Below are 25,605 nucleotides of genomic sequence, written 5' to 3' on the forward strand. Positions count from 1 at the left end.
GTACAATCGAATAATTTCGAAAAATTGGAAGAACGTGAGTTTTGCGTCTAAACTTTTTATGGACTATAATCCGAGAAATGAAATCATGAGTATGACATCAATTCTTTGAAATAATATTGGAATATTTAATTAAAAAAATGCATTTGGTATAATATTTTTAATGTACAATTCGCAAATGAATGTCTATAGTGAAATCGTCAAAGAAGATCGTTATTTGTTAGGATTTTCTAAACAATGAATACAACGATCCGTCGTGAACGAAAAGTATATGATGAATATGTCAGAGAAATGCTCGGAATTTGATTTATCGCGGCAGGACGACACACAGGGGAAAGCGAGCCTAGGAGCAAACAGTATGATGCAAAGCGACATGATATGGTCTCGCAAAAGACCAACAAAACCGTTGCGCGGCCATCTTGGTTACGCTCGAGCAAGGTTCACTCGAGTAGAATAGTGACGGAGTTAAGAGGCGCGACGATCTTGAAACAGCTTAACTGGCGTCTCGTCGAGTAGATTATTCGACAACAGTTTCTTGTTAAGCTGAATTTTACGGTCAAACTGCAAACGGCCTGTGACGCAACAAAGAAAATCGTTGCGCCGTTAACGAGTTCCGGTGCACTTTCGACACATCTATTTTTCGTTGCTCTTCGTCCGCGACACCTAACTCGACAATTTAAAGATTAACATTTTATTTTCGATTAAAGTATTGTCGTTGCGCTTCTTAGACTACATTCTTTGCAGTTTGATATTACAATTTTTTATATCCGACTTGCTGGAAATTTTTTCGATTTTGATCTGAAATCCAAATTGATCACAACCTGCTTGAGAGCGGAAAAGAATAAAGAAGTTTATGCATTGCGATACTGTGATTACATTAACACATTCTGTGCTGTGACCTATTTTTTTTATATTCATCATGGTTGTTAAGTAAAATGTTTTTCATAATGATTAAAAATGATTATTGTAACGAAAAAGGTTTAATGTACTAGTATTGCATCGTACACCATGATTATGTATCTAGGCATGATATTAGAAATTATTTTATAATAATTACGTCACTTTTTTCTAGCTAAAGTATCAAACAATTTAAATAGAAAATTCAGCATGGGTCCCTAGGGATTCGTGAGACACGGAATATGTTAATATCACTTCCAGTCTTCGAATGACGTTAATCATTCCGACTTTCAGAAATTCGCATAAAAGTTCTCTGGGAGATAATTTCGCGAACAACATTGTATTTTTTGCGATTATTTCTTTCCCAGGCGTCGCGCGCAAATTCGGCATCCGCGAGCGGCATGCTTAACGAGTTGAACGTATTCGTTACGATTTCGAATTGCAGCGATGCTGCCAGACGAGAGGGCTTGATCATGGGCGACCTGGCGCGAGTATAATATAAATTGCGCAGCGACGCGACGCAATGCCTGCTCGTTTCGGCATGCCGACAACGTGTCTGCGCGGCGATACCGCTATCGCGTAAAGAAAGATCGAAATGGGTTAACGACTGTGCGCGATGCATCACTCGAATGCTTCCCCGTATATTAGTGCCGTAACAGGTTCTCGTCGCTTCTTACCATTGTGGATAATCAGTCTCCCAGGATATTTTGACGTCTCTATCGATGCACCGGAAGGGAGAGAGGGGGGGGGGCAAAAAAAATTAAATCATTATCTGTCTCGACGTGATTTTAACGGTACTCCTACACTACACGGTTTTTGCAAGCGACACTAAGTACATGCCGGCGGCAGTCTCTTGTGCCATTATTGGGAGCAGTTGAAACGTTAATTCAAGAAACGTTAATTCTAGCGACAAGAAAATAAAACACAATAATCGTCTTTACTGATCGCGAATCCACATCAATTATGTTTCTTTATTTTTTTTTAGAAAATACCAAGTAAATGTATACATGTGATGATCTCAAATACTAATAAATTATAAAAATATTAAAAATATATAATTAATATTGATTTTTAATTGGGGCGTTAAACTCAGGTGATCGTGCACTTATGCAATGAAAAACTGTTGTAAGTTATCACTCTCGGATTACGCTCATTGTCAGTGTGGTCTCAGCATTAAACAAGTATTTTAGTTTCAAGATATAGTAATAACCAATTCGTTGAAATCAATTTATCACGTTGGTAAAAACGTGAAGAACAGAATATTCAATGAGTGTGTCTCATAGTGTTAAATAATTTTTGCGGCGACGGATTAACTGGTGTACACGCGGCTCACGGTCCTGGTTGTTTTTGTTTCTTGCGGTGTACACCGCCACCGCACTGTATACACGCGGTTTATTGTCATTCGCACGGTGAGATTCGAGCGGTTAGGCAGCGTTGCGCCGCATTATCCGCGATCGCGAGAACTGGAAAACAGGCGCGATCATTTACGTCGATTCGTTGACGATCGTCGATATTATTTTAATTAATTCTCACTAATTAATGGCAAAAGCTTAGAGGTGATATTCGGAGTTAGCGAAATTCTTATAAGATATTTCAGAACGTAAATCAAGTGGCGTTACGACATAAATAAATACTATAATATCTTAATTAATCTCATATCTTAATATATATCAACCGTGTTCCGCTATCATAAATTATTTGTACTTTAAAGTGACTCGTTAAAGTCTTCCGTCGTTTGATATTCATAATTTAGAAGACAATGTTGAACGTATTGTACTTATTTACATAATTCTCCATTGTGTTAAAGAGCGAATTCCATTGTATTAATGTGAGAAATGTGCAAAGTGCCGCGCGATTGTGATATTTCGATCATTAATGTGTGATTGTGATCAACTGTATATAAGTTCGCGAGTATATAAAGAAAGAAGGAAAAGTAAACGAACTGGAGAAAAGGTATAAAAGGCTCAGAGAAACATCGGGCATCAGTGAATATGAGATAAATAACGTAATTTATGTTTTTATTACTTCATTATCACATTCGTAAAATTTGCAATCATTTTATCCGTGCAAAAATTATTTTCTAAAATGTTGATTTATTTGGAGAGTTCCTGTAATTTAGATATATCTGTGTTTTACAGGTCAACGCAAGTTCACAATGCAGTCCACAACTTCGATGCTACACATCGTATCGGTGAGTGAGAAATTTATTAATTTAATTTGAAGTAATGGATCAAATAATTTAATTCATTCATGCATCAAGTTAAGAGCATCAAAGATAAAAATATTAATATAATATTATATTAATATAATATTATATAATATTATATAAAAAATATTAATATAATATTATATATTAATATCTATTATTTAAAAATGAATGGCATAGAACAAGTTAACGTTACGTAATATTTAATCCGGGAACATTTTATAAAATAAGATATTCAAGAAACGTAATTGAAAGCAATAAAACTATGAGTTACATTATATTTAAAAAATATTTAATATCAAAAGTATTATAATTACTTAAATTTTTTTGTTAATTGCTTGAATAGAGAAAAAGAAAAATATAAATTAAAGAAATAAGAAATAAAATATTAATATTTATAGATTATAAAATTTTTCCTCAATTTTCTTCGTAATATTTATATCTCATAAACGATGAGAACAATGTTAAGAAACGCTAATTTTTTAAGTTATTTATCTTAGAAATAACGCTATTCCAAATCATTTATTCCATGATCATACAAAAAAAATTTATTCCGTGTTAATTTATTTTTTTATGTAAAATCATTCTCCTTCTCGGTTGTATCAGAAAAACACTGTATCCAAAAGACATATGGTAGGAGAAATTATTAATAATTAGAGATGTATTTCTTTATTTTTTTTTCTTTTCGTCTCAAATTTTTTTAGGATTTCAAATCTTTGTCAACCTTTCTATATTCCTTCCAGGATTAAATATTATAAATTCGTATATACACACAAAAGAAAATACGTTCAGAAGCTTTTCTAATAATACATGTCACAAATATAAATAAAAGAAGGACAGAGGAAAGATTGCAAGGTAATTTCATAGTAACTGTAGTATATCTCAAGTAATTTATCTCATAAAAGCACGCGCTAATGATAATTTATTTATTCCTATAAAGCATGAATTTTATTCTTTCACGGTCTATCCATCCACAATTGATTGCTAACTTGATCCAATCATAATTTATTGATGACTTTATTGACTTGAATTTGCATGTAGTAATTTAAATTTTCTGTACGTTGCGTCATCAATATTGACTGGTTGTCAGGATATGAAAAGTCGAAAAAGACAAAAAGCTAACCGATAAAAATCAGTATGTCTGAAATATAAAAGTTAGTAATCAACAAAAATTGATATCCGTGTAGATACAATTATGAATTTTATTTGCGGCTTGAACGTGTAATTAACGAATAAATTAAATTTTATGTGATACTATTAATCAACTTTGATCCTTTACAATTTAAAATTATTGTGATCTTTACGTATTAGGATACCTTTTACTTTAATTAATCTTTGTTAAACTACGTTGTACGGTTACACATTACTAAATACATAGTAGCGTAATTCGATGCATTGGAAATGCAAAGTTTTTGCAGCGAACCGGTACAGAGACTAATCGTTCCATAATCGTTTAATCGCGTTGATCCTTTCAATATCCGAACAAAGATGTCTTAAACTGTCATCCGAGTTATCGGAACTATTATTTCAAATTGCATATATCGTATAGATCGTTAAAGAGATTGTGGAGATCGCGTGCGTGTGTCTGATGATAAAAGGGAGAATAAAGGCTGGATTCGCTTCTTGCCCAGAGATCGGATCGCGAATGTATAACCGGCGAAACAAACAGTCGCTCGTGCCACACGTCCGCGTCCCGCGGTATTTCGCTAATAAGTCGTCCGCCCGCTACAAGTGAGCATTCGAAGAATATACGAAGAGACACGCAAAAAGAGGCGGGACTGCGACACCGTGGAGCAATTTGGAAGTGTCTTCCGTCGGTCGGCGGTCATTTGTCTCCCGACAGCATCTCCGGGAGTCTCTCTTCTCTCCCTGCCGCCGTCCCTCTCCGGCTCGCCTTCTCTCGCCCTCTCTTTCTCGCGCTCCTGCCTCGGCTTACTACCCCGGCTCTTAACCCGAGGGGCTTTGCCCACATGTCAACGATATATTTTCTGCCGGCCCACAAATCGTTTAGCGGGTAATTTTGAAATTGGAACACTTATTTAGTCGTTTAGACCCAAGGGCATAACCACAGCCCCGAGTTCGAGATTTATCGTTTGATTTTTCGCCGGTTTGTAAGCGCGACCTGCCACTCTCGCTTTCCTGCTCCTTCATTTCCAACTTGAGTCTCTGTGCGCCCAAGTGCGAGCGACAAAGTTACGGCGTCGTTCATCTTGCGTCTTCTTGTTGCACTAATCGAGAGAAGCGACAGATCGTTAATGTGAGATCGACGAGTCGTCATTTATAAGAGCGTAACGCGTCCGATCAAAACTCGCTTCGAGTCCAATTTTTATTCAGATTGAAGATATATAGCGGGTAAGATTTTCCGATGAAGATTTTGGAATATAAAAAAATTGTGAGTATAAAAAACGTATATCGGAAATTGCAAATCAATTTTTACATGACATTTTCATTAGTGAAACAAATTTAATCACCGTGTTATTTTCTATTTGATTTCATTCGTGATTACTTCTATATGTATTTTTGGAATTTCTTTAAATCGAATCATAAATTCTTTCTGATTGTTTTTAAATACTTTTGCAAATAATTATGAGAAGTTTTTATATATCACATTTCTTTTATTCTTTCGACACTTTTTTATTTTTGTATATAAAAATATTTAATATCTGATTTTGAAATTAGAAATTCAAGAAATTGAAACTTAATTTAAAAAAAAATCAACATTGAAAATTACAAAAAATTTAAGATTGTTTCGTTTTTTCTTAAATCTGTGGATGATCTTTTCTTCAGATTTTTACGTGAATATAAATTATCTGGTGTAACTAAAATTAAAAAAAAATTGTTTTTTGATTTTCAAAAAATTAAAATTGGGCATGTAGTACAGTAGGCTCGCACTCTTCCTCGTTCAAAGAAATTGCATCCATTTCTGAGATAATCGCTTCCGGAGCAATTCAAAATCGCCTCGGTCGAACTATCGAAGTATAACGCATGCTGCTCGAATCGTTTAACGAAGAAACGAAGTGCGAGAGGCTCGTTTCAGCGTAGAGCGTAAAATACGGTAACTCGACTGCCACATAAGGATCCCCCCGGGAATACGGCGTGTCGGCTCACACGCCACGGCTAGGCTCATAAAGACGCGTACGAAAGAGGAGGAGAGGGACGTAGGGCGTGGAGCGAAAAAAATGCTTAGTGGCTTCTAATTGCAGAAGTGACGACGCCGTAACTAATGACCGGGAGACGACGTCCTTTGTCAGTCGCGACGAGACGCGCTTGTCCTACGAGGTGCGGACGCGGGCCGTTTAAAATACCTGGAAGATAAGTCGCTTCCTCGATTCGGCGACACATTTTTCTTTTCTTTTCTTTTATTTTATTTTACCAAGAATGTCTCTCGACCTTTATCGTCACAGAGAACAATATTTTATTACTAAAATATAAAAGAAAAAAGATTGTCTTTCTTCATGACAAACGCATTTATGAGACATGAATTCATATTTTTTTAATGTAATTATTATGAATCGTATAATATTGTATATCGGTGCTGTTTAAAACTTTTTTAGTTTTTCAAATTTTTAGTGAAATTTTAGATATAAAGTATTGGAAATAATTTGTATTTTTAAATAGCTTAATTCTACTTAATCACGTTATCATTTAGATATTGAAATTCTTATTTTAAACACAATCCAAGACAATAAAATCGTCGGTTTACGTTGCCTGCTTACATTCTATAAAATAGTACTTCGGATGCCTCACATATAAACTGTAGTTGTTTATACGTGGTTTCACGGCATTAATTTAAATTGAAAATACCAGCGGCAGTCAAGTTTAATGCAATTTGCGCGTAGCGGCGGGCGTTCGCGAGGACGATTCCGTGAATTTCGAGAACGACGTAACACACGACGTAATGTCGCTTTGAGACGTCTCTTTCGCATCTCTCTAAATAACAGGCGGCTTCAAGGATCGTTTGACCGCGGCTCTCTGATCCTATTAGTTCAGACTTCTTTCTCAGATTTTCATCTCTCTCTCTGTATGCATCTTCCTCCTCTCGCCCCTTTCGCACGCGTAAGCCCTTTACCCCGTCTCTCGCGTCTATTTCCGGCGCCTCTGGTTCTCTACTCGCTTTTAGCGGCTTTGAGATCGTCGAAAAACAAGCGGTCGATTCACGTGCCGCTGATTAGCGTAATTACGAGAGAAATTCTTTAGCCCGGCGGAGGGAGGGGAGGGGGTTGTCACGCTACCCCCCTTTTTTCCCTCCTCGAGACTAACGTCCGAGGCCTTCCGCCATTAGCCTCATTACCTTTACAAACACAATGATCCATATTCTCATCGCGCATTTAACGCTGAATGCGATTTCTCAACTTTGAATTCTATCTCGTATAAAGATCGCGCAATACAAACGCGCAGTGCAGAAGTTTGCGCAAATCTAATGTAAATCTCGTTAGGGGCAATTACGCACGAGTGTACGTACGTCTGTTGCATTTTATCATGTTTACCTGTACTTTCTCATTTTCATCAAAATAAAACTTACAAACACTGTCAACCAGAACGCTTCAAATTTTCCGTGTTAAACATGATTTAGTACGAACCTAATTAAAGGATAATTAATTTATCTCTTTTTCCTAATTCTATTTGCTATTTTGACGTTCCTTGCCAATGTTCTTTTTTCCCAAAATTATTGATTCACAATCATGTAATTAATCTGCTCAAAGAAAACTATCATAAATTTTTTTTTCCAAAAAAGAAACTGAAGAAGAAACCATCATTATTTCTTCTGTGGAAAGATTAATTAGACGTTGAGAACCCTGGATCAATATGTACGAAAAGTGTTTCGAAGGAGCGCCGAATTTATGGACGATCGCGTGTTCCTTTAGGCGAGTCAGAATTCGGTTAGGAAATGTGTGTGTCGCGGTAAAGTACAGGCAAAGTTATGTTCAGGTGAGTCGGCTGGAGGTAGCGACACGTCCGGTACTTTCGCAATAGGCGATAAGCGCTGCTTTGATCAGGCGGTTAGGCACGCGCTGAAAGGTATAGGGTGTATCTAATACATCCAGGAGAAATAAAAGGAAACTATGAGCAGCAAAGCGGAGAGCAAAATATTATAGAAACTCGCGTATGCGTAAAATAATTCCGAACAGCACGTGATTGCTGAGGCAAGTGGAAAGAAACGGATGAAGAAGCATGTTGAGATATTCGCAGAAGCGGTGTTTCCGCGCAAAAGATATCGTGCAACGTTAGAACGCATGTCGCTTAGGCGCGTAATCAGTGTACGTATTCTATTACTCTCGTATTGCACGTGAAATAAATGCGACTTGGCGAACGCGAATAAACTAAGGCGTCCCTGATGTGCCGTGCACGTACTTTAGGTACACCTTATACGCGCACGGCGAAGGGTCGCCTTGGTAAATCCACATCAGGGGTGAATAAGTCAGCTCGGCTCGTAAGTCCGAGCGAAGAAGACGAAGGAGAGCCAACTGTTCGCGTCTTCATCAACGACACCGAGGTGGGGGACCACCCATCAGGAGCAATATCGTTTCATCAGCCGCTAATATCACCGCTTCGAGTGGTTCAACACCTTATAACGCCAGGTGGGACGTTAGTGGCGCCGCAGGAAGTCCTAATGAAGACAAATCTCACCCAAAATGGCGGCCGAACTTATTTCCTGCTCCGCCTCCTTCTCTCTCCATCTATCCCTCTCCGTTCGTCTTGTCCCCTTTCCGTCGCGGTCTCCTTTCTCCCTTGTGAATCAATTTGGCAGCGGTATTTTTACATTTTCCGCCGCGCGATTTAGATAAGAGGAGAATACGAATTGAAACGACGATTTTAATCGATTGCAGAATCTTAATCGTGCTCGGTCGTTTGCTTCTACAAATGTGAAGATTCTAATTTAACCTACTTTGTACTTTACTCCATTAGTTTCATCAAAGACTATTTTTAAACTGTTATTTATAACTTTCGTCTCTCGCGCTGTTTCTTATTTGCAAGTTGCATCTTTTTTTCTTTCTGCTTGAATTAAAAATAAATTTTATTTATTTAGATATTCACTTAAATACGAATTTAATAAGATAAATTGAACTTAAACTTTATTTATAATTTAAAAATAAAATTTATTTAGTTTCAAAGGTTTACGTTTGCAAAAATATTAACCTAAACTCGAGTTGCATACTTGTGTGGAAAAAAAAATTGCAACAGCGCTTAGCAATATATCCGGAGAAACGGATGTCACGGAGGAATAAAAATAGCTTATTTTTATTTAGATACAACAAAGAACAAAGACTTTTCATTTCGCGATCTGGTATCATTAGCCGATGGCTGGTAGGAAGTTACGTAGCGAGAAACTTTTCGTAATCATCGTACTATCATGTATATTTGCATACGTAAGTGGAATTGTACGTGCGTGTATACGCGCTTTGGAGGCGATAGCTGCTGGATCGACGCTAGCTGCTTATCGATCGTACATCCATCGCGTTACAGGCAGTACGGAAATAAACGACTCAGGTGAAAAATCATAGATGCCTTAGATCCGAATGAACTATCGCGAATCACCGACGGGATATATCACAGTTTACGTCATGTATTTGCATAGTAAAGGCCAATGTGACGATGAGACACGTCGCGTTACGAAATGATATAGCCGGCACACAAATGGCCAGAATAAATCTTTGCACAACCGCAAGAATTTTTTCCATTTCGCAAATTCCATTCTCTTTAAGCGACACGGACTCGCTGGCGCAAATGCTTCGGGCACTTCGAACCCGCGTTGTATATCTGTGAAATACAAATTTTGGGAACGCCGGAAATGTCCGCACATTTTCGGATATCTAATCGCCTCGCGGACCACACGTGGCCATCCGGAATAGCTACAGTTCCCCTGGGTGTAATATTGCGACAGAATCTGTAGGGCCGTAAGCATCGAATATCATGCTCGCTGTGTGGCGATCATTTTTTTTTTTTGGACAATAATTTTCTTCAATATGTCTTCTTTTCAAACAACACCACGGTTCATGTGTCAGGACGTCCTGGCAATTTGTATGGCACCTAAAGTTTTGTTTTTTTTTCCTCGAATATGATGTCATTTGTCAAAGCTTTCTAAAATTATTAGTGATAAAATAATTAGTCCAATTATGTTATTATGATAAAATTTTTCTCGCATTTTTTTGTTATTTAAGAAAAAAAAATATATTCAACTTTAAACAGTTTATGACAAAAATAAATATTTTAGAAGCAGAATTCTTGTTTATGCAAAATTGAGTACTATTAAAAAAATATAAAAAAACATTTAAGACAAAATATTTACATAATCTAAAAAAAAATTGAACGGAGAAAGATTTTTGGTTTACATTTATTTACACAGTGTAAAATTTAGATACAGTTTGCGTGGAGACCGTATTCTGGTGCAGACAAAGTGCGCTTTGCCAATTCGATTAACTCGCTACAATACCTCGGCTGATAGAAACGTCAGCAGGTAACGCTGGACCACCAACAATGCGGAAGGCCTCGGATGGTGAAAAGAGCGGTATCGCGTTGCAAGCGCAGCTGCTATGACTGAACAAACGATAGAACGAACCTACGAGGGTTAACGGCCATGTATAGAGCGAAGATATTTCACAACGCTTCTCGCGATGTTATTAATTGTAGGAAATAATCAACATTGGAAATCGCTTCGCGCTCCATTTAATCATATTCCACTCTTCGTCATCCACCGATGTTTCTCTCTTCGCGCGAAATATAATTTTTCCTTCTCGCGAAGAAACCGCACAGATGTCCTGGACTACGTTACAACTCAATGACAGTCTCGTGAAAACGTGAGAGCTACAGCGACTCTCCGCATGGTAAATCAAAGTATAAGGAGACCGAAAGACGCAAATGTAGAAAGAGTGAAAGAACGGAGCCGTACGATGTCGTCATTTACATGACGAACGTTGATCGTAATCATCGGGAGTGGGTCATTAGCTCCGGCATAAAATTAATAAACCCATAAACCACCGCGCGAAACATCTTGCGATAAGCTGAGGGAAAAAAGAAATCCCGCCGTAACGACGTCGGATTATCGCGCGACAATCGCGGGGCCCTAAGTTCAGAGTTCAAGGTCGATGACGGCGACGGCGACGATTACATTGGCCGTTTAATACAAAGTGCCCGTTTTACGAGACATTAATACGCCACATTGGTCGTAAACCGATCGGTATTATTTCTTTTATTCTTTTTTCTCTCCCCGCCCCCTCCCCGCTCCTCTCTCTTTTTCTCTCTATCTCTCTTTTCGTTGCTTCCGGCACGCGTAAATGTCGCTCGGCCGCGAGAATGACAAACGTCGCGTCGCGGAGCAATGAAAAAGGCGAGTCGCGCGGAGCGCTGCACAATTAGCATTTATAACGTGGTAATGGCGCAGCGCAAAGTTATTGTTGCAACGCGCTCGCGCTCGCGCTCGCCTGAGTCGGCTGACGCGATGAAACTGATGATGCTGAATAATCACACGGTGAATGGACTTTTTGCAAGAAGTACGAAGCTTTTTGCGGTGCGAACGCGCTTGGCGGGTCTCGAGACCGCCGCCGCGCCGCGCCGAGCGCGCTGGATTTCCCTCGCGTTATTTAATGTCAGGGGAATATGTACGATACACGGATGCGGATAACTCCGCGTTACAAGAAATCAGTGGACACATGAGTGTCGTTAATGTCGCTTTACTCCCGCGGCGATTATGTAGCGGGCTATTAGGAACGAGGATCATAATCTCGACTCGTTGCGCGCGGAGAATTATAAGTATTTTAGATTCAACCAACTTAACCGGAGACTCCAAACGAAAGTTTTTTTACCCTCGCGTTTCGCGCGATTTTCTAGAGGGATAATTAATTATCCCTCGGCGCGTTCGAATCCGCATTCGCGAGAGAGAGAGAGAGAGAGAGAGAGAGAGAGAGAGAGAGAGAGAGAGAGAGAGAGAGACGGAGTCGAGCCCGCCTTGAGGATTCCAATTACAACAAAAGACTTTTCACGCGTTTGAGAAACGGGTATTAAAAAGTGGCCGATCGAACTCGGCCAATTAGACTTGCGGGCATTACGAGTAATGAGCCGGAGGGTTTCTTGTTCTTTAATTCGCGCCGCGCCGCCCTTGTTAACGTGTCGTTGACCGTAAATCCGACGGAATGGAATTCGCCGCGGTTCTTCGCAACGTTGTTGAATTTTGCGCCATTGCTGAGGGGAAGTAGAAAAAAAAAGGAGCGCTCTTAAACGCTACCGCCGCGGGGAACTAACTGAATCCTTATTTAACGTCGAATAATATTATCACGGAATGGCCAAACGAATGTGGCGGACGCGATAATGCCGCCGCTTTCGGCTTTCGGAATCCTCGTCTTTTTGTACATATGTATATATTTTTTTTTCCTTTGTTTTTACGAGATCGTTAATCGTTAAGGAGCGGTGACAGTGCAGAAACGAGAAACGCGTGCCGCCATCGTCGTTAGAATTTCGCCTCTTATCGAATACCGACCTCCGGCACGGACGCGCGGCGACCGCGACGCGGCGATCCGCCAATCGGTCGTCGCAGAATCGGTACAGAACGGCGGCGCGGCGGAAGAATTCTGTTCGGCAACGCGTCTCATTTACTTGTAAAATAATAAGGATTATCGTTGATGGCGGAACAGTTGCGGCCTCCGCGTCGCCGAGCTCTCCGCTTTAATGGCCCCGCAAGAAGCCGCCGGAACGCAGACCTGAATTCTGTGTCCGATCACCGTGAAATAACCGACCGGGCCGGAATCGGTGTGCGTAGAGCAGGATAATGCACGGTAGCGCGGCCTTCCTAGTAGTGCCGGCGATAAGCAGGTACGGGACAAGACGGAACCGCATTAAGGCGGGCAGCACGGAAAAAGAGCTCTATCGATTTCACTATTACGTGCCGTTAATAATATCGACGACAGCCATTTCATCGACGGATTCGAAAGCGAGAGGCGTGTACGTGTGATAAATCAGATGCGTCGATTTTTTTTTTCCTTCGCTCTCTTCGCGGGGCCACCGTCCGAAAGCCTTTCTTAATCCCTCAGCCATAAGTTTCTTGGAAAATATATGCGCATACGAAAAAATGCATATGGATACGAGTTTTACTTTAACCTTTAGGTAATCCACTAGTTTAATGTTGTAGTGAAATTTATATTAGTTAAAAATTTCTTATAAGATAAAGGAATGTAAAAATGATTGACTTTAAGCCTTCAACAATGGGAAGGTATAAATCAATGAGCTCTGTCACCAATTTAATCCACTTAATGTATGTATATCCACTTAAACTACCTAAAGGTTAATAATTTTAATTTTAAATATTATGTATTAAGAAAAATGTATTCATAGGCAGTAACAGGCGAATCATTCAACTAAAATCTGTTAGCTTTTATTCTCGTTCCCGTGATGAAGAAATTGCAATACTGTTTGCGTTTACTGTAATATAATCAATATTCTTGCGCTGTTTCTTCTTTTTTTCGGCTAGAAGAAGAATTTATAGATTTATTACGTCAATGATTAACGGCAGAGAAACTATCTTTTACTGAGAAAAAGAGAAAAAAATGTGAATAAGCTGAGCGAGGAGAGAGGAGAAACTTAAAACCTGCTCGACAACATGATTAGCGTTCGAACTTCTATGCTCGTATTATGGGACGTAGGCGGAACATACGCATTATGAAATATAAGGTGCCTTCACAGTCGCGTACGCTTCCTCTGAATCGCTGGCACACTCGCGGCATACATGCAAATTCAAGGACTATTATTTTAAGCTATTAATCTTTCAGCTCTGATCAATTTCAAGACGTTTTTGCATCATTGTAATTTAAGCTCAATAATTCAAAAGGGAGAGTAAAAAAAAAGCGCCAAAGATTTCGACGTAATTAATCTTGCAGAAGTATCGGAGGGAGAATTCTTTGTTATTAATCTTGTAAAGCTCCATCCCGTTAGACCGTTCTTGCGTGACGCAGACTCTTTGTTTCTTGGACGTTATTTAATGAGGCGGTGTTATCGTATTAACTACCTACGCTTAGCTACGTGCGCGCCAGTAATATGAGCGACATCTTTTGCGGGACGTGTATCGATTTCCTTTCACTGCCACTCCCGGATGCTGTTGCTCGTATCGGGTATTCATCATTAACGTCATTCAATGATGCAGACTCGGAATTAATTCAAGAAGGACGGTTAAATATGCAGATATTAATGGCAGCAATACGATGACATTCTCCGCGTTTTTTTTCCCATCAATATCAATTTCATCATGTATTGAGGACATCGCGGTGATACGCAAGTGAAATGCTGAAGAGGCTGCGCGATGTTTCTCTTCCTGAAGAACGCGGTATCCTGCCTTTCGTAACACGCAAAAATACTTACGCGTCCTTAAACTTTCTAATCGCGCCCTATCATACCACGTGATAAAAACAATTATCTTCTTATTACCCGTTTTACCCGATCTTGTTCCTCACTTCTTTGAAAATCATCAAAGCGAGGAAAATGATGGGAAAAGGGCGGTAACGCGGAAAGAAGAAGTTAATGGCTAGACAAGCTTCGTGAGACTCCATCCGACGTTCGTCGCGCTTCGTCGAGAGAAAAGAAAAAGAAACAATGAGGAGGCGTTTCTTGATCGCGTTCTTAATTTCCTGTCCGATTGTTGCCAATCGGCCGCCTGTGCCTCTCTTTTGTGCGACGCCGAACCTCTCCTCTCGGTCGGACCACCTCGAATTAATTAGGTTAGACCAAATAAAAACTGTGCTTGCTCGTTCACACCTAACTTCTAAAGAGGCGCGCGTATCGCCGTATTGGCACAGCAGAATTTTTAGATGAAACCTGTTTGTGTGAAATTCCATTCGTCCCGCGTCCTGAAAACGTTGCTATGTTTACTAAGCAGGGTTTGTGCTCCCATTAATTAAAGAATTTCAGAATGTGTCTCGAGAAAAATCGTCGAAAAAAAAATGGAAATATAATCGTAACAAATTTCCTTAATTTTATATAATAAAAAAAAATCGTTTTTGTTAAGTTTGAAATTAAAGAAATTCGTTCACGAATAACGTTTCACACTTTTACGAAAGTTTTGCGCGATTACAAATTTTTTCCACTTGAGAAAGATACAGCCCCAGAAACATTTTTTTTTTTTTCTTCGTGGTAGAGCCGCGCGCCGCACGACCAACATCTCTTTCCTTTGAAATCGTTTTGCTTCTCTCCCACTTGGACTGATCCTCCATTTAGTTTCGTCGGCGCATGGAAGCGCGCTTGACGATGCGCGACAAACAGTGCAGTCTAATTAGCAGCCGTCTAATCCTACTCACAGCCGTGTAAATTTGCAGCGAGCCTAATCGTCGACAGTAATGCTACAGCGTTTCTGAATACCGCAATCACAGGCGATTGAAGTAGACATGAGAGAATCTGTCGTGTGGAGTGTCGCAAGTGCGTGGCCGATTTAGAGAAGAGCAAGTCCTGTGCATGTCGAAAGAATATTTTAAAGCTTATTCTTTAATCGCGCGCGCGGTGGAGAAAAGTTTTTTAATTTAATATTCTTTTAATTGAAAAATATTTTAAACAAAAAAAATGCGGAGTTATCGCCATGTGCAAAGCTCCTTTATTTTCGAAATAAGCTGATTTATATGCAAATAGATTTTTTACAGGGTTTGAGCAGTATTTTAATGAAACAAAAGTCGTGGGAATTTATTTCTGTAATTCGTTTCGGGTTAGGAGCGTCCACATTTCTTAACGCATTACTTTACGCGAATATAAATTAAGCGCTCGATAAAGCTTACGGGGCGAGATAAATTTCCGATTTCCACGAGCGCGGTTAATGGCGGCGGTCAAATAGCGCAGGAGAGAGAAGTTGCCTTGTGTATACCGTTTCTGGAATGCGGCGAACGCTTTAGTTTCAGTATCCAATAAGTCCTATGCCGCATTTACGTAGACGAAGCGTGTACATCCGGTGTGTAACACAACTATACGTGTAACGTATATTAGGAGGGCGACGCGGACAGAGAAAATTAAGCTCGATAAAGCTTATACATTTTTCATGTAAATTAAGTTTTCCTAACTTCCCTTAGACGAGGGACCGATGGAAGAATTCGCGAATGAGTCCGCCGCAAGTTGCAAAAAGAATCCCTGCCGCGCCTCTCTCCCGCGTGAGAATATTAACGGTGTATGTACTTCCCATCGCACAATAGTCCCGGCGTGGTATCGCGACGCTATAGTTAGAAGAATCATCTAGCCGATCGATTTCGCGAGATGCATGCACGCGGCACCTAGATATGCGCCGCATCGCGCCAACGCGCGTTAAATTGGATGCCGTCGCCGGCATCATCCTCGTTATTATCATACTAACGCATTGTTTCGTTACCGCGCTCAAATTAATCCCGACAAGCGAGCGTCTACGCGATTGCGTGGCTCTCAAAAGAGATTCGTTGCAGGCTGACGCGAATAGAGATGCGCGGCCTCGTCCGATGCAAATTGCGTATCGCACGGTAATTTGGATAATTAATGAGATTTATTTTGCTAAATAGAAAATCACGCGAATCCCCACTGAGATACCGCGAGGGAAGAGCTATATTCTTTCACATTAGCATCGTACAATTTTTTTTATTTTGAAGAAGAAACTCGCGAATTACAAATTTTGTTTGCTCTCGCTCCCAAACTCATTAAATGTCGTTAACGCGACACAGAGTGATGGTGTCTTCATTTTTACTAAACGACAAAACGCACGGTGTACGTTCAGATATGTATACATTCCGCGCCTTAGGTATTCAATCCAATCAAAGGGCTGACGGCGGCTGGAAAGCCTGAGGGATCATCTTTACACCATCCGAATCACCGTCCATTGTGCGATAGGTGGAGCTCCCCCGATCGATCAATTTCACCGATTATAAGGAGGACAATCGCACGCGTCGCGCGAAGGCTCGCGTACGCGCGCGCATACCGCGCTGTGTCAAGCGTCACCACCTGTGCATACCGTGGCTAAACCGATTTTGCTTTCGCCTTAGCTTCCCAGGCTTTCCAGTAGATTAAATCCCGATCCTGTAATTGGATGTTCGACGACGAGGAAGCAGATGTCCGCCGCGAAAACGCTCGACCGACCGAATACGACGCACCCGTTAAAATCATCCGTATCGAATCGCGACACGGGGTATATCGCAAACAGGGAAGCGCGTTTGCGTTTGTCACCCCTTTGTCTTTTAACAATTAGAATATATTTTTCTTGGGGCGGATGGGGGAATAATAATCTATTTTCAAAGCTTATAAATATCATAAATGCACTTATCGCGCTCGAAAAATTGCCGCAAACGTCTAACACCTATACGTAGTAGAAAAAAAATGAAGTTTAACGATACGCACATAATACACGTGCGCGTTCTGACGATCAAAGAAACACTGCGTCATCAATGAATATTGTAAAAACTCGTAAAGTCGTTATCAAGATTATTTATTACCGCGGATGCATAAAATACTAATACATAAAATATTAAAGGCTAGTCGTAAAATGGAAGAACATCAAACTCTTTGGATACATTTGCTATCCACGTTATCTTTATAGGATATATGTTGTTGCAAAAAAAAAGAACTGCAAAAAATACGTTGCGAAGTTTTCATTACACAATGATCAGTGCACTCAACATTTGCAATTCCAAAAAGATCTCTTTCTCTTGGAAAATACTTGTCGTTAAGCAAATAATATTATGAGAGATGGAAACCAATTTAGATTTCAGTAAATTAAGGATAATTTCGTTTACGTACGAACTGGTACGTAGGACGAATAGACAAAAGGTGTTGTCTACCAGTAGAAAAAAAAAATCGTCGCCGATGCACTTGTCGAATCCAATTAAGGCCCCCCGACCTCGGGTAATCTTTGGACGTGGTTTCCGCACCGCTCTCCGCGCAATCGAAAGAATCAATTCCTCGCAATTTGCTCGAAGCTAATTACAGAAAGCGTGCGAAAGTTAATCTCATTACGTGTGGCTGCGAGAAACGAGACTAACCGAGCGAAAGTGCATCAAAATGACGACGTTCGCGTCCCCGCGGCTCTTCCGTCCGATTGAGCTCCATTCACGCCTTCAAAAATGCACCGGGGAAAATTTATTAATGGGCATTAGCAGGTGCCTATTTCCGCCAGAGTGATCATGTTGTGACTCGTCATGCACCAGACGCGCGTGTCCAATTTCGTTGCGCCCGAAGTCGTCCGATGGCACAAAACTTGTTTTGAAAAAAAAAGAAAGAAAAAAATTGTCGTAACGTGTTAAATCACTTAAGCAGAGTCTAAATAACGTCGAGCAAACAGGAGGCCGTAACGGAGAATGCTTTTTTGATTCAGTAATTTTTTTAAAGTAGAACAGAATTTATTTCAGCTTAGATACGAAGATGGAGCTTAATCTACAATGTATATAAAAAAAAAACTTGATCGCGCACATCCGTCCATTCCTTGAGTTTACTAGCTAGCTGAAATCTAATCGCTCGACTTCATTACCGTTTATACTCTTCTTTTTAAGTCTACTTAACACAGCCTATTAACGACTAGACTTATAATTATTATTACAATATTATTGAGGTAGTAATTCAGTATTTTTTTCAAATGATTTCTCTTTTTAATATATATATATATATATATATATATATTTATTTATTTCATATAACATTAAATATATAACTTGAAATGAAATCTTAACGATAATCTCGGCAAAAGAGCAACACGGGTATCTCGTAAACGTTATAACTTTCCCGTCGTTTTTGCCGAAAAGAACGTAAATCCCACGAAAGGAAAGCCTACGATCGGAGGAGTTATTTTCCGCGGCGCGAAAACTTTGTATAGCGGAATGACGTTCTATATTTTTCATCGCTGGCGCGTCGCGGTAGACGTTCAAGACGGGAATATTTTCCGCGTCAGCTCTACAAATCTCTCGTCACAGTGGCGGCGGCGGCGGCGGCGGGATGGCCAGAAGGGCGCGAACGACTTCATTCCTCCGGGCTTGTGTGGAATGTTAGTTGAAACGTGGCCGCGTGAAATACACGCGTGCGGAAAAGCGTAAAACGCCGTAGAGATGTGCGCGTGGCGTCGTCGCGTGTCCCTTTTCCCGACACACGAAGGTCGCGCGTGATCTCTCTTTCGCTCGTAAAACTGCGTTCTGCGCGACCCTTTGCCATTTTCGTTTGTTTTCAACGGTTTTAATTTAAATTCGCGCGTTAATGGCGACCGTCGCGCCCAGCTATGCACATCGCCCGGCGTGTGCGTATAAACGCTAAACGCTGAGGACGGAATCCGTGGCATTTTTACATGTGAAAGCGAGTTGAACCGCGAGGGAACGAGAGAGACTCTGATTGCAGAAATGCAATTTTTATACGCAATTTTTATCGCTGCGAATAGAACCAATACCGAAAGTGTTCTAGCTAAATTCCTCATCTCCAGAGCTTATTGTCCCTTATTTAACAAACGCGCGACGCAAAGGATTTATTTAATTAAGCAGCGCGAAAGAGGGACGATGCTATCGCGAGCGCTTGTTCTCTCTGAAAGCGAACGGTATATTTTCAGTACGAATAAAGTATCTATTCAGACGCGAATTCATTACCGGCCAAGAAGAGACCTGACAGAAGTCAGATTCTCCTTAGTGGTCTATTTCTACGCTGACATCGTTCTATTTCGCGTGGCGCATTTATCTTTCTCTATTTCTCTTCCCGCGTTAGCCACGAAGAGGCAGATGACAGAACCCGACGTGTAAGTATGCATAAAGCGGTACGGGTGATTAGGTAATGACTCCTTTAGCACTGGAACACCGCCAACACCCGCGGCACGAGATACCGACGACACTAACGACACGTCGATAAAAGATTTCCTTGTTCCCTCGCGGCGCGAATCGTAAATCCGCGCGATAATTCCCAATTATCCGAAATCATTCGGCCGTAATCACCGTTATCGACGTTACGCCTGAATTTGCACATTATTTGGATCGCAGTTTTTAATCCGTTATCTACGCGCGCGCGCGCTCGCGCGCGAGTAACGTAAAAACGATTACAAATTACGGAGCTCTTTTTACCGACGTTCGTTAGCGTTTAATGCGTTTTCGCGAAATTATGTTTAACGCATCTTCTTCTGCTCTCCCTCCCTGTCTCTTACGCTTTCTCTCTCTCTCTTTCTCTCGCTCGCGTCTAATTAGATTTGTCACGAAGCGCGACGCGTCACGCGCGACGATATTAAGTAAATAGCTGGCGCACTCGCGACTTCGTTGTCGAGTAACGAGGAGATGACACATTTAACGCTGGCGCACGTCCAGCGCTTTCGCATTGCACAAAGTGCCCGGCATCGATGATACGCGATATTTTAGCATGGCGGAAGATTTCGATCTGCAATCTACCTACCGACAGATCGCGATCGTTAATGTGCCGCGTGACGTCGTTAGTCCACTATTAATATGACGTCCGTACAGTGTTTCTCGACGTAACTTTGAAATGTAAAGATGTCCCGGATAGCGACTACATTGGTGCAGTTGGCCGCATAAATTGGCGGAATACCTTGTCTCCAGATGCAAATTGAAGCAGCAGCACATTTGGGAGGGACGAGAACATAATTTATTTGTGCTAACATTTTTCACGTGGGAAATGCAAAACGACAACTACAAGCGAAATGCTGGCACAGTAATCGTAACTTTCATACGCGGAAAGAACAGTTTCGCTGAACTACGAATCTGAGGATAATGTTTGAACCATTTAAAAAATTGTATCGGACGTTTAACTTAATTGCTGCATCATCAAAATTGTTTGCAGCAACATTATCGTCCTCTAACATAAGTGTTTTGATCGCTCAACATAAAATTATTTTTCGATCTATGTCTATAGCTAAATTTTTTAGACGCTGCAATGAAACCGTCCCTTTAATACGAATAGTTCCGGAACATTCTGAGTCGAGTAATATATTATAATTCCGCGTGTGAAAACGTATTCTCGTCGCGAATAAAAATTCGTCGCCACAGTGTTGTTCTTTTCAACGTGTGCGTTCCATCAAATCTCGTTAGCGTTAAAAAAATCGAGATGGCTATGATAGATCGTTAATGATCGTGCAACGCACCACCTCGTCGGCTAGATCGTTCGGGCAGCTCGCGGTGTTTTATTTGCATCATTGACGTCTAAATTGGACGCGTGAATGGAGGTCGCCCGCGGCGAGCGGGCTAACGGCATCGGCGGACCTATAAGAGAAGCAACACGAGACCAGAACTCGAGATAAGTCCTCAAACGTGCCGCCCATGCGAGTATCTGCTCGTGATTCGAAGCAGAAGCCTCGTTCGCCACAGGAGACGCTTCTGCTTATCTGCCCTGTTCGCCACTATGACAAAAATGGCCGGCCGGAGATTTTCCATGAAGAATTTCCGCTTCCGAGCGTCATCTTCGCCTTCGTTCGCTATATAGAAAGCACTCAGTCACGTCGAATCTTCCAAGCATAACGTCCGCGATATGCTGGATCTCCATTAAATAAAAGCAAATAGATATTTAACTTTAAACAGCGTGAAGTTTCCAATAAGAAACGCTCTTTCGTTAATTTCTTCTTTCTACGACGATAGACGCGAGTGAAAATGCAACAATGCTAACGCGACATTTAATGTATCTACTGCGAGACAATGGCTATTTAATGTGTAAAAATTTAATAGGGCTGCTTTACACGATTTTTATGTCCGCTTGTATGAATCAGCCGTTCATAGATATCAGAAAAAAAAATCGCGTTGCATTATGAACACATCAGCATGGAAATTAGCATCGGTATCTTTCTAGATCTAGCTGCAATAATCTATAAAGATCGTACAAATTTCAAAATCGACAAATTACCGAAAGGTGTTTGCGTTCTAGACTTAATGTTACATAAATCGTCGCATTAATTTGCGACGCAAATTTTCGCGGATTAACGGTTAAGCCCGCGGCGCTTGATGTCGAGGCTCGAGTATCGCGACAGCGGCCGAAAGCCGCCTGTTATTTCCAGCGTCCAGCAGCGTTCCACTCTTTCTCTTTCTCACCCTCTCTTTCTCTCTCTCGCTCCGTCAACAGATTGCGGACTTAATCGGCCGTGAAAAGAGCGAATCGTTTCGCGCGATTATCCGGGCGTATTGTCTCCTTTCCTCCGCGTCTCTACCCTCGGCGGGAAATGCGGCGGTCCTTCGACGAGGGACGAGATATTAGCACGGAGAGGTGTAACCGATTCGTAATGCTCGCGGGATCCACGATGTGAGTTTAGGGAAGATGCGGGGAAGGGCGAAAGGATGAGCGAGCGCGAGAGGGGTGACATTTAATTATCCTCTAAGAATTCAGTAATTTTCCGTTTTGTCGCGTACGTACCGCTAGTCACACTTCACGCGGGATTGCCGCCCACCGCGTCACATCGGGAGACTTCTCCGCGTATTTCCGCGGGAGAAGATCTCAACGTCTGCAACGCGTGAAGTTTTAGAATTTCTTTAATACTCAAAATTCGCGAAATAGAGAGATTGTAATATCTCGTCGACACTTTTATGTATCCGCAACACAGATTCTCTTACGTCGTTCTAATCTTGCTGCAGATAGTTGTACCGCGACAGTAGCAATTAATTTTGCAAACCCTTGCTTTTTTTTATAACGGATGGTCCACGCTTTTTTTATTTCTCCGTTTCCACTCTCGCGATATAAATGAAAATTCGTGGCGTGGAAAAAAAAAGAAAAAGACAACCGGCCGCGCGTCGACACGTTCACACGCAAAGACGCGTGCACGCCGTTTAATTATTCCCCGGGAATCCGGCAATTTTCCGTTTTATCGCTCTCCCACTTTTCGCGTCGCCCCTGGCAGAAGAGGGTTCCTCGCCCTAGGCTCTCGTACCGTATGGCGGCCATAGCTCGAACGCTGATCCGCATTGCTCTTGTCGTAACTTACAAGTGCCCATTTCTCCGCCTATCACCGCTCGTAGAAGCACCGACGTCGATATCGCCATTCACCGTAAGGAAAAACGCTTTCCCATCGAAGGTGACAAAAGAAGCTCGCTTGGCCGCGTAAAATAAATGGACCGATTTATGAGCCACGGCTGAAGTCTTGGCTAATCAACTTTCAGCCGTGTCGATACACCTTCTCGTGATGTTGGCGCGATAAAAACGCCTTATAAGATCGCCGTGCTTTCAGGGTCGGTCTTCTTCCTCAATTTTCCCAAACATGTACTTTTATTCGGTGAGAGTCATCCGTACGGAACGATTAAACGCGATTTATAGATTCACGAACAGATCTCTTTGTGAATTTATTCGCAGTAAGATTAACTGAAAAAGAAACCTTGTGGTAACATCGAAAGCTCATATTATTACGTATTTCGAAGCTTCTTTAAGATATTTCAAACTGGAAAACAGGGAATTACATATCGCTGTTTACTGTTTCTACACAAAACATGGTTATAATCTTTTCTGAAGAAAGTCTAGGTATTGCGAAAGTCTATAATTCTAACACATTCCTTGAAGTTAAGCGCATTTACACAACATTCGTGATATTACTACTCATTATTGTAAAATGATATTTTAGAAATAGCACACATTTTGCCATTGCTTGTACAGTTTTAATTCTCTCAGGTTAACGTTTAAAACGGCCAATTCATTTGGATTGCACGCGTGAATCCGATGAATCTATGGTAGATCGCGTAAAAGGGCGCGACGTTACCGTGACCACGGCCGCGGCCCTGCACCCACGTACATCACCGTCCCAAGTTTCGCGTCCATATAGCTCCGCGTTCCTGCCCAATGACCGCGGTGTATTCGCCCCATCCCTTGTCGTCGCCCTCGTAATACCGGCGGGCGGAGCGAGCGGCTCTTCTCTCCCGCGGTGATCAACCATTTGTCACCAGGCCGCTGGATTTCCCATTTTCCGCCCGATTTCCCAGCAACGACAGTGATATCCCCCTCTAAACGCGGCTCTCAACCCTCGTCCGCCACGTCGTCCGCTTCCACCCTCGTTCCTCCTCGGTGCGAGAGGGAAGAACGAGGAGGAGGTGGTACTACCACCGCGACGTCGACATCAAGGTATCACTGCCGGCTCAAGAAGTGTACCGGGGTTGTGTTCAGAAATTCTAATATCGACAGAGAATTCAAACATTTTTTGAATACATAAATTTATTATACAATCGAGAATTCAATGCTACAATTAAATAATTATTACTTTAATGAAAGAGTAGACAGAATGACATTAATTAAACTTGTTACATAGTTACACAAAAAGATGCTAATTTGTTTAATTCCGTCCACACTTATTAGAAGTGACAGCTATTTAATTTCAGTAACTTTGCGATTATCATTCCGTATCAATTCTTAAAAAAATAAAAATGTACAAAGTTATAAGTGCTACCGAAGTTGAAGTAAATTTCCTGCCAAGTCTGATGAATCTCTAATTTTCTCAAATTTTTTTATTTCTTGGTGTTCAAGATGCGAGTCGTATATTGATGAAAATAAAATAGAGTTCCGACGCGTTATTTTATAATTTCATTTTATTTAACGATTTTTTAATTTGCCAAAATTATTTAATATTTCGTCTTGAATCACGTGGTATCGTTAGAGTGCTCTTGATCTCGAAACAACAACCTTCTGGAGCGAGGACGGACTCCGTGCGAGGACAGCCCTGAACGGTTTCAAGCCATCATCAATGCGCACGGTGGTGTAGAACCACCGTTACCCGTTGCTCGGAGGGTTACCCCGCACCGATAGTGGGGAGCACCGTCGACGTTTGCAGGCGATGCTATTGGGGAAAAGCTCATTTTCGCTGTTAGCACCGGCGCGTCTGGACGCTCGTTTGTTTTCCACGCCAACGCCATTGTCATTGTCACCGGGCGGAAAATCGATACCGAGTCTTTAAATGCCTTTCGTCTATCGACGAGCAAAGAGGGTGGTATAGAATATGGCGGGCTCTCTGTCAACGTGATGGAAGGAGAAGGAGATGGAAAATCTGAGCCGAGAGAACTTTCGCATACAAAGTCGAGCGATGCGCGCATTACGGGATAAATCGATTACACATATATCGAATTGCCGACTTCTACGAATTCGCTTGGAACGGAATTTAGCAGATGATATATTTGCAATTGGACCGATTAATTGATATTATTGTTTCAACAGTACAACATACGGCGAAGAAATTCATACGAGCGCACGCAGAATTGGCAGAGGTGAAGCTATAACACTAACGTCCTTGTACATACGCAAGATTTTTTCGCATTCCACAGTTTTATTGAGCGAAACGTATAATGACGCGATTATTATCCCCTGTATGATAATATAATATTCCGGAAGAGAGGCTCTCTGATAACGATCGTGACGCGCCATTCGCGTAATGAGGATCGCGTGTGCCCTTTGCGGAGGTTGGATACTCGAATGTCGGCGGAATGTTTTCCTTGCACACAGCACCCCTTTCTCCTCGCCCCCCCCTTCCCCATCTCCTCCCCCACACTTCCCCGTCGTGCTCTCCGGTAATATCTTGAAACATCCGCTCTTTAAGGGTGAAACGCGATATCCCGCCGCTCGTTCGATACCTCGTTATTATAATGTGGCTAACACTCGTTAAC

The 25,605-nt window shown here is 41.4% G+C and overlaps 2 protein-coding genes across 2 annotated transcripts in view; one reads left to right on the forward strand and one right to left on the reverse strand.

The window, feature by feature from the left end:
- Positions 1-25,605, reverse strand: part of LOC105197054 (muscle-specific homeobox protein tinman) — a 54,375-nt gene that overhangs the window by 6,272 nt on the left and 22,498 nt on the right. The window lies entirely within an intron of this gene.
- Positions 3,039-25,605, forward strand: part of LOC105203917 (phospholipid scramblase 2) — a 129,500-nt gene continuing 106,933 nt past the window's right edge. The window contains exon 1 of the mRNA XM_039453970.1: positions 3,039-3,085. The gene's annotated coding sequence lies outside the window, so the exon portion shown is untranslated. The remainder of the gene's footprint in view (positions 3,086-25,605) is intronic.

Source organism: Solenopsis invicta, chromosome 10 (assembly GCF_016802725.1).
Source record: "Solenopsis invicta isolate M01_SB chromosome 10, UNIL_Sinv_3.0, whole genome shotgun sequence".
Classification (NCBI taxonomy): domain Eukaryota; kingdom Metazoa; phylum Arthropoda; class Insecta; order Hymenoptera; family Formicidae; genus Solenopsis; species Solenopsis invicta.